Below are 12,892 nucleotides of genomic sequence, written 5' to 3'. Positions count from 1 at the left end.
GGGAAGCTACTGAGCATGTCTAGTCCACCAGTGAATGCAGGAGAAACAGCAGAGGGCACTAGCAGAGAGGAAAATGTAATGTACATGCTTACTATCTTTATTGCATGTATATTGCAATACTTCATATTAAAGGGACACTGACAGGCCAAATCAGCTTTTTTAGTTATATATATGACATTGCAGGTCTTATAAAGTCTATTAAAAGCATCTAAGTATCCCCCCTGTCCACCTTATAAATACCAACAACTAAAGTTTTATAACCTGCTTGTCTCGTCACCAATCTGCCCAAGGGGCGGCGTTTAATCTCAAATTGCACCCAGCCAGCCGCTCCCAACTGCTGTTCTGAAGCCCCGCCCAGCTCATCAATATTCACTTCGCTTGGCGGCGGCTACAACTCTTCCCCAGTCAAGATCCTGCGAGATGTAAGTGAGCAGCACTCTGAAGCTCTGCTCTGAACAGTGCCCGGCGCATGCGCATGAAGCAGAGGCTGCAGCGGCCTCGAAGACGCAGGCTGGGTCTGTACGCAGGCGCGATGTAACCCCGGCCGGGCGCAAGCGCAGAAGATTAGACGAGGACGATGCCCAGAAGATTCAATTGGCCATGCGCAGGATCTTGACTGGGGAGAGTTGTAGCCGCCGCCCAGCGAAGTGAATATTGATGAGCTGGGCGGGGCTTCAGAACGGCAGTTGGGAGCGGCTGGCTGGGCACATTTGAGATTAAACGCCGCCCCTTGGGCAGATTGGTGACGAGACAAGCAGGTTATAAAACTTTAGTTTTCGGTATTTATAAGGTGGACAGGGGGGATACTTAGATGCTTTTAATAGACTTTATAAGACCTTTAATGTCATATATATAACTAAATATGCTGATTTGGCCTTTAAATCACCTATTCCGTGCATAGTGATCCATTTTGTGGGATAACCCATTTAACTAGCTGTGCTACGGCAGCCAATCACTGCCTAATTGTGCAATAAAATTGCGTGGCTGTGCTGCATATCAGTTTTCGTGTGTGCCTATATTATATAGATAACTATTCTAAAGTGAAGTTCCATCAGTTGGGCCCATGGTTTAGCAAAGGAAGGCTAGGGCTCCATGATTCACCCCACCACGTATATGTTGTCATTCTTGGTGTGTTATATAGGGTGCTCGTATTCATGAAGGCACCTGGCAGTCTGCTGTTCATGGAGCCGCAGATCAGGGAAATGTGGAGAATCTAAGGAAGCAATTAGCACTCAAGCCACTTCCTGTTATTGGTAAAAAGCTAAAAAGAAGGTAAGACACATATTTATGTAAAGCTTTATTTAGTGCATAATTGTAGTACCGTGTGCATTTCTTTGTTATGCAGCTAAGTCTCCTGTGTGAGTATGAAGCTCGTTTTCTTCATTTCATGAAAGGAGGGCCAGATAAGGCATCATGCACTCTTGGTCTGTAAAAACCTGTGCGGTCAAAATGATGTCTACTGCTTGAAAAATTCCTTAGGGAGTGTAGTTTCCAAAATGGGATTACTTATAAGGGTTTTCCACTGTAGGGGCACCTCAGGTTCTCTTCAAATACGACATATCACCCAAAAACAATTTCCGCAAAATATGTGCCCATACAGCAATTTTACAACCACTTATGGTGTGTTTCCATATTAAGGAGAAAATGGGTAACAAATTGAGGGTGATTTTCTTCTGTTGCTCCTTGTGAAAATGAAAATTTTGGGTCTGAAATGACAGCCAGGTGTTTCTAAATTCTATGAAATGCCTGTTGGTTCAAAGTGCTCACTACACCCCTTGAAAAATTCTTTGTGGGGTGTAGTTTAAAAAATGGGGTCACTTAAAAGGGGTTTTCACTGTGGGGATACCACTCGGTCTCTTCAAATGCATCATGGCCCCAAAAAAACATTGCAGCTAAATCTGCCCTTCAAAAACCATATGGCGCTCCTTCCCTTCTGAGCCCTGCAGTGTGCCTGCAGTTTATGACCACATATGGGGGGAGTTTCTGTAAACTGCAGAATCAGGGTAAGGATACTTTCACACAAAAGCATTGCAAAGTATAGTACAGCCATCAGCCCCACTGGATCTTCAAGATCCAAGTGGGAATTGATAAAAAAAAAAAAAAGTGAAAATAATAAAAGTAAAAATAAATAAATAAAAATGAAAAAAAAAATACACATATTAGGTATCACTGCGTCCGTAACGACTGTCTTTATAAATATATCACATGATCGACCCCGTTCGATAAACACCATAAAAAATAAAAATAAAAACTGTCAAATCAAGCCAATTTGTCACCTTACACCACAAAAAGTGCAACACTGAGCGATCAAAAATGCGTATGTCCCACAAAATGGTACCAATAAAACCGTCACCTCATCCCGTAAAAAATGAGACCCTACATAAAAAAATTGCTAAAAAAATTAAAAAACTATAGCTCTTAGAAAATGGAGACACTAAAACATCATTTTATAATTTAAAATATGCTATTATTGTGTTAAAGTGAAATAAAAAAGTGTACATATTAGGTATTGCCACGTCCGTAACAACATGCTCGATAAAATTATTACATGACCTAACCCCTCAGGTGAACACCGTAAAAAAAATTACATAAAAACAGTGCCAAAAATCCATTTTTTTTCACCTTACATCACAAAAAGTGCAACACCAAGCAATCAAAAAGGCATATGCCCCCCAAAATAGTACCAATCAAACCATCACCTCATCCCTCAAGAAATGATACCCTAATTAAGACAATCACCCAAAAAATGAAAAAGCTATGGCTCTCAGACTATGGAGACACTAAAACATCTTTTTTTGTTGTTTCAAAAATGTGATTATTGTGTAAAACTAAAGTAGACATATTGGGTATCGCCACGTCCGTAACGATCTGCTCTATAAAACTGTCACATGACCTAACCCCTCAGATGAATGCTGTAAAAATAAATAAATAAAAACTGTTCCAAAACAGCCAATATTTTGGTCATAAAGTGTAATAATGAATGATCAAAAAAATCATATGTACCCAAAAATGGTACCAATAAAAACCTTAACTTTTTTTGCAAAAAACTAGCCCCTGCACAAGACGGAAAAAAAAATGGCGTTCAGAAAATGGACACACAATAACATAATTTATTTTTCAAAAATGCTTTATTATTTAAAACTGAAACAAACAAAGAAAGTAGACATATTTGATATCACTGCGTCCGTAACAACCTGCTCTATAAAAATAGCACATGATCTACCCTGTCATTTTGTAAAATATAAAAAATAACAAAACGGTGCCAAAACAGCCATTTAAAAAAAAAAATGTAATATAGAGCAATTAAAAATCATATGTACCCCAAAATAGTACCAATAAATCTGGCACCTTATCCCCTAGTTTCCAAAATAGGGTCACTATTTGGGAGTTTCTTCTGTAGGGGTGCATCAGGGCGCATTTAAATGGGACAAGGCATCTAAAAACCAGTCCAGCAAAATCTGCCTTCTAAAAAACATGCAGAGCTCCTTTTTTTCTGCGCCCTGCCGTGCGCCCTTACATCAGTTTACGACCACATGTGGGGTGTTTCTGTAAACCGCAGAATCAGGGTAATAAAAATTGAGTTTTATTTGGCTGTTAACCCTCAATGTGTTAAAGAGGACCTTTCACCTGGAAAAACACTGTGAACTAAGTATCCTGACATATACAGCGGCGCCCAGGGATCTCACTGCACTTACTATTATTCCTGGGCGCCGCTCCGTTCTCACGTTATGTCCTCCGGTATCTTTGCTCAGTAAGTTATAGTAGGCGGAGACTGCCCTTGTTCTGCTGGGCGTCTCCTCCTGCTAGGCTGTAGCGCTGGATAATCGCAGCGCACAGCTCACAGCCTGGGAGAAAAAAACCTCCCAGGCTGTGAGCTGTGCGCTGCAGTTGGCCAGCGCTACAGCCTAGGAGGAGGAGACGCCCAGCAGAACAAGGGCAGTCTCCGCCTACTATAACTTATTGAGCGAAGATATCGGAGGACATAACTGGAGAATGGAGCGGCGCCCAGGGATAATAGTAAGTGCAGTGAGATCCCTGGGCGCCGCTGTATATGTCAGGATACTTAGTTCATAATGTTTTTCCTGGTGAAAGGTCCGCTTTAATGAAAAAAAATTAATAAAATTATCGTAGAGACGGGCTGCACCTCAATGGGGAAGGGGCAGCTGTGTTGGGGAAGAAGATGGCTAGAAGGTTGGAGGAGTGTTTAAACTAGGGACTGGGGGGAGGGTAATTATGTTATAGAATGGGAAGATAGTGCAGATAGAGACCGGGGGCAAGGTCGTGGGACTGGGGGAGGAATGTAAGGAGGGACTAGAACAGTTCAGAAAGAAAGGTGTAGAGTAAAAAATATACATAAACCTCTCAAATGTATGTATACTAATGCCAGAAGCCTGACTAATAAAACTGGTGAACTGGAATTAGTGATGTGTGAGGAGAACTATGACATAGTGGGAATAACTGAGACATGGCTGGATGATAGCTATGACTGGGCAGTTAATGTACAGGGTTACAGCCTGTTTAGAAAGGATCGTCAAAACCGGAGAGGGGGAGGGGTCTGCCTTTATGTAAAGTCCTGTCTAAAGCCCACACTCCAGGAAGATATAAGTGAGGGACATGAACATGTGGAGTCACTGTGGGTAGAGATACATGGCGCTAAAAACAATAATAAATTACTAATAGGAGTTTTTACTATAAACCACCTAATATACCATAGTCCACAGAAAATCTACTAATAAACGTGATAGATGAGGCGGCAAATCATAATGAGGTGGTTATTATGGGGGACTTCAACTACCCAGATATAGACTGGGAAACTGAAACTTGTATATCTCATAAAGGAAACAGGTTCTTGGCAATAACCAAAGACAATTACCTCTCCCAACTGGTTCAGGACCCGACTAGAGGGACTGCCATACTGGACTTAGTATTAACCAATAGGCCTGACAGAATAATAGACGTGCAGGTTGGGGGACACCTGGGAAATAGTGACCACAAAGTAATAACCTTCCAATTATCATTCAAAAGAGCGTTTCTACAGGGAGGAACAAAAATACCAAACTTCAAAAAAGCTAAATTTAGCTAACTAAGAGAGGCCATAGGCCTAACTAAATGGGATAAAGTCCTCACAAATAAAAATACAGCCACAAAATGGGATATCTTTAAAAGCATCCTAAAATCTCATTGTGAGAGGTACATACCGTATGGGAATAAAAGGTTAAGGAACAAAAAGAAACCAATGTGGATAAACAGAACTGTAAAGAAAGCAATAAATGACAAAAAGAAAGCATATAAAACACTAAAACAGGAAGGTAGCACGGAAGCACTGAAAAACTATAAGGAAAAAAATAGAACATGTAAAAAACAAATAAAAGAGGCCAAACTAGAGACCGAGAGATTAATTGCCAAAGAGAGTAAAACTAACCCTAAAATGTTCTTCAATTATATAAATGTTAAAAAGTATAAATCTGAAGGTGTCGGCCCGTTAAAGAGTAATGAGGGGGGAGTCGCAGAGAGCGACGAGGAGAAAGCAAAGCTGTTAAATATTTTTTTCTCCAATGTATTCACTGAGGAAAATAAACTGTCAGATGACATGCCGAATGTTGAAATAAATTCAGTGCAATATCGACTTAAAAAGATTAAAATAGACAAATCTCCAGGACCAGATGGCATACACCCCCGTATCCTAAGGGAATTAAGTAATGTCATAGCCAGACCCTTATTTCTGATATTTGCAGATTCTATGTTGACAGGGAATGTCCCACAGGATTGGCGCATGGCAAATGTGGTGCCAATATTCAAAAAGGGTCCAAAAACAGAGCCTGGAAACTATAGGCCGGTAAGTTTAACATCTGTTGTAGGTAAACTGTTTGAAGGTTTTCTGAGAGATGCTATGTTAGAGCATCTTAACGGAAATAAGCAAATAACTCCATATCAGCACGGCTTCGTGAGGGATCGATCATGTCAAACAAATGTAATCAGTTTCTATGAGGAGGTTCTAGACTTGACAGTGGCGAATCAATGGATGTCGTGTATCTGGACTTCTCCAAAGCATTTGACACTGTACCGCATAAAAGGTTAGTATATAAAATGAGAATGCTCGGACTGGGAGAAAACGTCTGTAAGTGGGTAAGTAACTGGCTCAATGATAGAAAACAGAGGGTGGTTATTAATGGTACATACTCAGATTGGGTCACTGTCACTAGTGGAGTACCTCAGGGGTCAGTATTGGGCCCTATTCTCTTCAATATATTTATTAATGATCTTGTAGAAGGCTTGCATAGTAAAATATCAATTTTCGCAGATGACACTAAACCGTGTAAAGTAATTAACACGGAAGAGGACAGTATACTACTACAGAGCGATCTGGATAGATTGGAGGCTTGGGCAGATAAGTGGCAGGTGAGGTTTAACACTGACAAATGTAAAGTTATGCACATGGGAAGGAATAATGCAAGTCACCCGTACTATTAAATGGTAAAACACTTGGTAACACTGACATGGAAAAAGATCTAGGAATTTTAATAAACAGCAAACTAAGCTGCAAAAACCAGTGTCAGGCAGCTGCTGCCAAGGCCAATAAGATAATGGGTTGCATCAAAAGGGGCATAGATGCCTGTGATGAGAACATAGTCCTACCACTTTACAAATCATTAGTCAGACCACACATGGAGTACTGTGTACAGTTCTGGGCTCCAGTGAACAAAGCAGACATAGCAGAGCTGGAGAGGGTCCAGAGGAGGGCAACTAAAGTAATAACTGGAATGGGGCAACTACAGTACCCTCTGCCTGCGGAGGTGGTGATGGTGAGTACAATAAAGGAATTCAAGAGGGGCCTGGATGTATTTCTGGAGCGTAATAATATTACAGGCTATAGCTACTAGAGAGAGATCGTTGATCCAGGGATTTATTCTGATTGCCTGATTGGAGTCGGGAAGGAATTTTTATTCCCCTAAAGTGAGGAAAATTGGCTTCTACCTCACAGGTTTTTTTTGCCTTCCTCTGGATCAACTTGCAGGATGACAGGCCGAACTGGATGGACAAATGTCTTTTTTCGGCCTTATGTACTATGTTACTAAAATGGAAAATCTGCCCAAAAAGTGAAATTTTGAAATTTCATTTCCATTTTCTTTATATTCTTGTGGAACACCTAAGGGGTTAACAAAGTTTGTCAGATCTGTTTTGAGTAACTTGAGGGGTGTAGTTTCTACAATGGGGTCATTTATGGGGGTATCCACTATGTAAGCCCCACAAAGTGACTTTAGACCTGAGCTGGTCCTTAAAAAGTGGGTTTTGGAAATTTTCTTAAAAATTTTACGAATTGCTTCTAAACTTCTAAGCCTTCTAATGTCCTAAAAAAAAATAATTGCAAATTTTTCAAAATTTTTGGTAAATTTGGGATTTTTTCATAAATAAAGGTGAAATATATTGACTCAAATTTATGACTGTCATGAAGTAGAATGTGTCACGAGAAAACAATCTCAGAATGGCTTGGATAAATAAGTGTTCCAAAGCTATTACAACAACGTGACACATGTCATATTCGTAAAATTTGGTCATGAAAGGGTTAAGGACCAGGCTATTTTTTAGCAAATCTGATGTGTGTCACTTTAAAATGCTTTTACTTATCCAGGCCATTCTGAGTATTGTTTTCTCATCACACATTGAACTTCATGACTGGTAAACGAGTAAAAATATTTCATTTTTATTTATAAAAATGTATAAAATGCCAAATTTTCAAAAAAATTTGAAGAATTTGTAAATTTCCAAATTTGTATTTCTCTACTTTTAAAATAAATAGCAGTACCTCCAAAAATGGTTATTACTTTGCATTTCCCCTATGTCTACTTCATGTTTGGATCATTTTGAAAATTACATTTTATTTTTTGGGGACGTTAAGAGGCTTAGAAGTTTGGAAGCAAATTTAAAACTTTTTAAGAAAATTTCCAAAACCCAATTTTTTAGGGACCAGTTCATTTATGAGGTCACTTTGTGGGGCTCACATATTAGAAACCACCCATAAATCACCGCATTTTAGTGTTGAATCTATTTTTATTAAATAGAAAAAGAACACAACAATCATACATAGCAACCAAGACATTGTATGAAAAATATATCTCCATTTCCAATTCCAAGACCATGCGAGACAAAAAAATAAATAAGGTGCATAGATGGATTCAGAGACCACCATAGTTCTCTGGGTCGCAACAATGAGGACCCGAGAATATAATTGCCATCAAATAAATGCTAAAGGAGAGATTTCAGCAATACTTGGTACATAAAGTGTGACATGAAGAACCTTGACTGCTAAAAGGGAAGGCAATAGGAACTTAGGACAAATCCTGAGTTACTCAATAATGGCAGGTTAAACAAAGGGCTACTAACATGTAACTCTTAAGTTAAACAGACTAAATTGTTAACCTAGTAGAGACAGGAGGACAGACAAGAACAAAATACGACAACACAAAAGACTAGGAAGGGAGGGGGGGTGGAGAGTGGGGTAGGGGGAGTAGGGGAAAGGACATGACAGCATATCAAGTAGACCAGGTACAGTCACCTGTGACCAACCAGGTTTGAAAACGAGAAGAGCTCCTAAATTGTTTCCAGGGTTCCCAGGTTAGTGTAAATGTTTGGACTTGATTAAAGGCCTCAGCTTCCATTTCTTCCATCCTGAGTAAGGCATCCAGGGCACGTATCCACGTAATTCTCTGCAAACTGTCCGAAGATCTCCACTGACGTGGTATGATCTTCCTCATAGAAAGGACAAATGTTTTAAGTACTCCCTTTTTGACATGTTTGATCCTGCCCGGAAATATAGAAAGCAAGGCAATCAAAGGGGAAGGAGATATAGTAGACCGGTAAAGTGCATTATACAGAGCAAAAACGTCTTGCAAAAAAGGGGCGACCCCAGGGCAGTCCCACCAGATGTGCAGCATGGAACCAACCTCTGTATGGCAACGCCAACAGGTGTTGGGAACCGATGGATAGAAATGGTGCAACTTAACCGGAGTCCTATACCAACGAGTAAGAATCTTATAATTCAACTCCTGTAAGCGACAAGACATGGATGATTTATGCGTAAATAAGAGGGAGTGATTCCATTGCTCAGAGGACAGGGAGAACGTCAATTCACTCTCCCAACCAGAGGCAAACCCAACACTTCTCATCTGTTCAACGAGTGATAAGTCCCCATCCCCTCCGGCACCCAGCAGGCCATATATCAAAGAGATACCATGATCTGGGCCTGTATTGGCAACACAGAGCTTTTCAAAATTTGTCAGAGGGGCAGACAACTGCGATCGGGGAGCCAGAGAGCCCAAGAAGCTACGAAGTTGAAAGTAGTGGAACCAGTGACCCGGGGAATTTAGGAATATGTGTGATAGATCCTCGAGAGGTAAGAGCCCCGAGCTGTTAAAGATGTCCCTAATTAGGATCCGGGGAGGGGGGACTGTGCGGAAGGATGAAAGATTCCTGATCTGTGAGGGGAGGCCAGGGTGAGCCCCAATGTGTGTCAAAGGGCCCGGTGCTGAAATTAACTTGATTTTGGAGGCAAATTTACCCCATAGTTTAGTCAGGATCTGGAGTAGGGGAGAGCAAAGAGTATGTAGAAGGCTATTTTGTGTTGCTGTAGGGAGCCAAAATATCCCAGGTACCATATGAGGTTCAAGGGTGTGTTCTATGTCTACCCACAGTTTCAGAGATCGTTTGTGTACAAGGTCTAGAATACAATTAGAGATGGAGGCTCTAAAATATGCCTGGAAGTCGGGTAGGCCAGCTCCCCCCATACTCTTAGCTCTGGATAAAACTCTGTAACTCACCCTGGCCTTAGTGCCATTCCAAATAAACCTAGAAGCCAATGACCGCAGTTGGGCAAAAAAACTATTTGGTATAATACACGGGGCAGTCTGAAACAGGTAGAGGAATTTGGGTAAGATGTCCATCTTTAGGGCATTAATTCTACCAAACCAAGAAATCTGCAGGGGGGACCATTTCTGGAGAGAAGCCTCTACCTTCCTAAATAAAGGTTTGTAGTTCAGTTTAAAGAGGAGATTAGGGTTTGCAGGAAGGTTAATGCCTAAATGGCGAATCGAGTCAGAAGCTACTTTAAACGAGAAGCCTTCTTTAACATGGGAAATTTCCCTGCGTGACAACGAAATATTCAAGATTTCGGATTTCTGGATATTAACTTTAAAGTTACTAAGTCTCCCAAATCTCTCAAATTCCCGCAGGACCGAAGGAAGGCCTATTCTGGGGTCCGACAGGTAGAGAAGTAGGTCATCGGCAAAACTCTCACCCCCTTTATAGCTTGATTATTGCGCAGCGCATTAGCTAAGGATTCCATGGTCAGGATATATAGGAAGGGGGATAAGAGGCAACCCTGGCGTGTACCATTCTTAATAGCAAAAGGTGTGGATAAAAGGCCATTGGCCCGTACCTGAGCTGAGGGAGAAGAATAGAGAGCCAAAATACGCTTAATCATTTTAGAACCGAGTCCTATACGCTCCAGGGTTAAGGCTAAGAATCCCCAATTGACCCTGTCAAAGGCCTTCTCTGCGTCCACTGAAAGTAAACACAGAGGAGACCCAGTATTTCTAGCTCTAGCTATGATGCCCAAGGTCTTCAAGGTACTATCACGAGCTTCCCTGCCTGGGACAAAACCCACCTGTTCCTGATGAATACCCTTCGGGATGTGGGGGTGTAACCGCAAGGCTAGTAATTTAGCGTACACTTTTAGGTCCACGTTCAAAAGATAAATAGGCCTATAATTGGAGCAATAAGAGGGATCTTTATCAGGTTTGGGTATAACCGTTATATGGGCCTGTAAAGTTTGGGGAGGGAAGGGGGTTCTTGCTGCTATGGAATTAAAGGAGTCAAGTAATAAGGGAGAAAGCTCCTCCATAAGAATCTTATAAAAGCGTGGGGTAAGGCCATTTCTGGGGCTGAAAAGTCATCTTCCAGCGCCAGAGAGTCCACGTTAGGGATCCGTTCAGGGCCGAATTGGTCTTGATAATCTTTAGTACCTTGTGTAAAGGAAGCAGACGTTGGGTCCCTCGCTGTGTTCAGGTCATAGAGAGAGCTATAATAGGTGCGGAATTCTGATGAGATTTCGGACGGAGCATAGACAATTCCCTTGTTGGAAGTGTTAAGTGAGGAAATCTGGGTCTGGGGTAGTCTAGGATGTAGAGCTCTAGCAAGCCACTTCCCACTTTTATCGCCATATTCAAAAAATCCAAATTTGACCTTATCACGTAGACATAAGGATCTTTGGTCTAGAATTTGAATTATTTGCTGGCGAAGAAGCGAGATATCAGCTTTCAACTGATCAGGGGGGTCAATTTATTTGAGGTCTCTTTCCCGTCGAGTTGTAAAAGTAGAGAGGCGAGTTTTGCGGATTTTTCACCATGGGATATGAAGATCCCCCTGAGCACACACTTAAGGGCTTCCCATTTAATCGGCGGGGGGAGGAATCTGTCTGGTGGTTAACTGCAAACTCAGAGATGGCCTTCCGAATGTCTGACATGCACAGCAGGTCATTAAGAAGATTATCATTCAATCTCCACGTGAAGGGCCGGGAGGGCGTCTGTTGAAACCTCAGCAGGCCATACACAGGCGCGTGATCAGACCAAAGGAAGCCATCTATTGAGCTGAGTGGATCCGCCTCTAGCAAAGACTGCGAAATAAATAAGTGGTCTAGTCTGGCGTAACTATTATGGGCCAAAGAATGAAAACTGAAATCTCTGACTCCCGGATGCAGTACCCTCCAGAGATCTACAAGGCGGAGGGAGGACAGGATTTCCCTAAAGGAACGCAGGGATGCCGGAGAAATAGCAGACCTATCAGACGAAGAATCCAGATCCGGGTCCATCACCATATTCAGATCACCACCCAGGATGATAGAGGAGCCATCTGCAAAGCGAGCCAGTTTCCTGAGAATCCTAGAGCCATACGGAATCTGCCCATTGGTTGGGAAAATAAACATTAGCAACTGTGTACACGCGTGGACCATCAGACAGTTTGAGGAATACATAGCGCCCCCTACTATCAATGTCTGTAGACAAGATCGTAGGCCGAAAAGATTTGTGGAAGGCTATAGATACACCTCCTGCTTTTTTGATGGGGTTAGGACTATGAAACCAAGTCGTGTAGTACCCATGGTCACACCTGGGAACCGAGGCAAGCTTAAAGTGGGTCTCCTGAATAATAAACATGACCCGCTTCCGATGAAAGCCATACAGAATTTGACTAAGTTTTTCTGGTTTATTTAGGCCCCTGGCATTATACGTACAAAAAGAGAGAGGGGACATCTCACCAACCTCTAAGAGGAAACTGGATAGGATTAAGTAGGGAAGGGAACACGGGGATCCAAACAAAAGGAAGGAGACAAGGACTCACAAGCAACACGCAGTTAAAACAACAAAGAAAAGAAAAAATCCTCCTATAAGAAAGAGCCAAAAACTATGGCTCCGAGGTAGACTAGCAAGTGACTATAGTCACGTTCGACACCAGGTGTCGATACCCCTAACGAGGGGAGGAGAGGTCAAGAGCAGGGCAGCAGCCCCACTGACCCCCGACATGTAAATAGGAATATCAAAAATATACAACATATAGCATAAAACAATAGAACATGAATACTATACACTGAACTAGCGTATTAGAATAATATGTGAAGTCCCGCGAAAGCCGATCAGGCTCAAATAGGCGGTCTGGAATGGCGTCTAGGGTGCCTCTGCGGTTTCGGAATCGCCTCTTGCCATTCTTCGCGATCACTGATGGGCGGTACCATGAGGGGTCTGGGCCCGTCAGGCAGCTCCACCGCGGGGAGATCCAGTGTAGCCAGAAATCTGGGGAGGTCTTCAATAGATTTGAACGTAGCAGATTTCCCATTTCTCCTGGC

The 12,892-nt window shown here is 42.0% G+C and overlaps 1 pseudogene; it reads left to right on the top strand.

Moving 5' to 3' along the window:
* The window catches only part of LOC122935435, a 178,709-nt pseudogene that overhangs the window by 59,353 nt on the left and 106,464 nt on the right, over positions 1 to 12,892 (top strand).

Source organism: Bufo gargarizans, chromosome 4 (assembly GCF_014858855.1).
Source record: "Bufo gargarizans isolate SCDJY-AF-19 chromosome 4, ASM1485885v1, whole genome shotgun sequence".
Lineage (NCBI taxonomy): Eukaryota > Metazoa > Chordata > Amphibia > Anura > Bufonidae > Bufo > Bufo gargarizans.
Note: the sequence above shows the minus strand (reverse complement) of the source record. Positions and strands in the feature narration are given on the sequence as shown.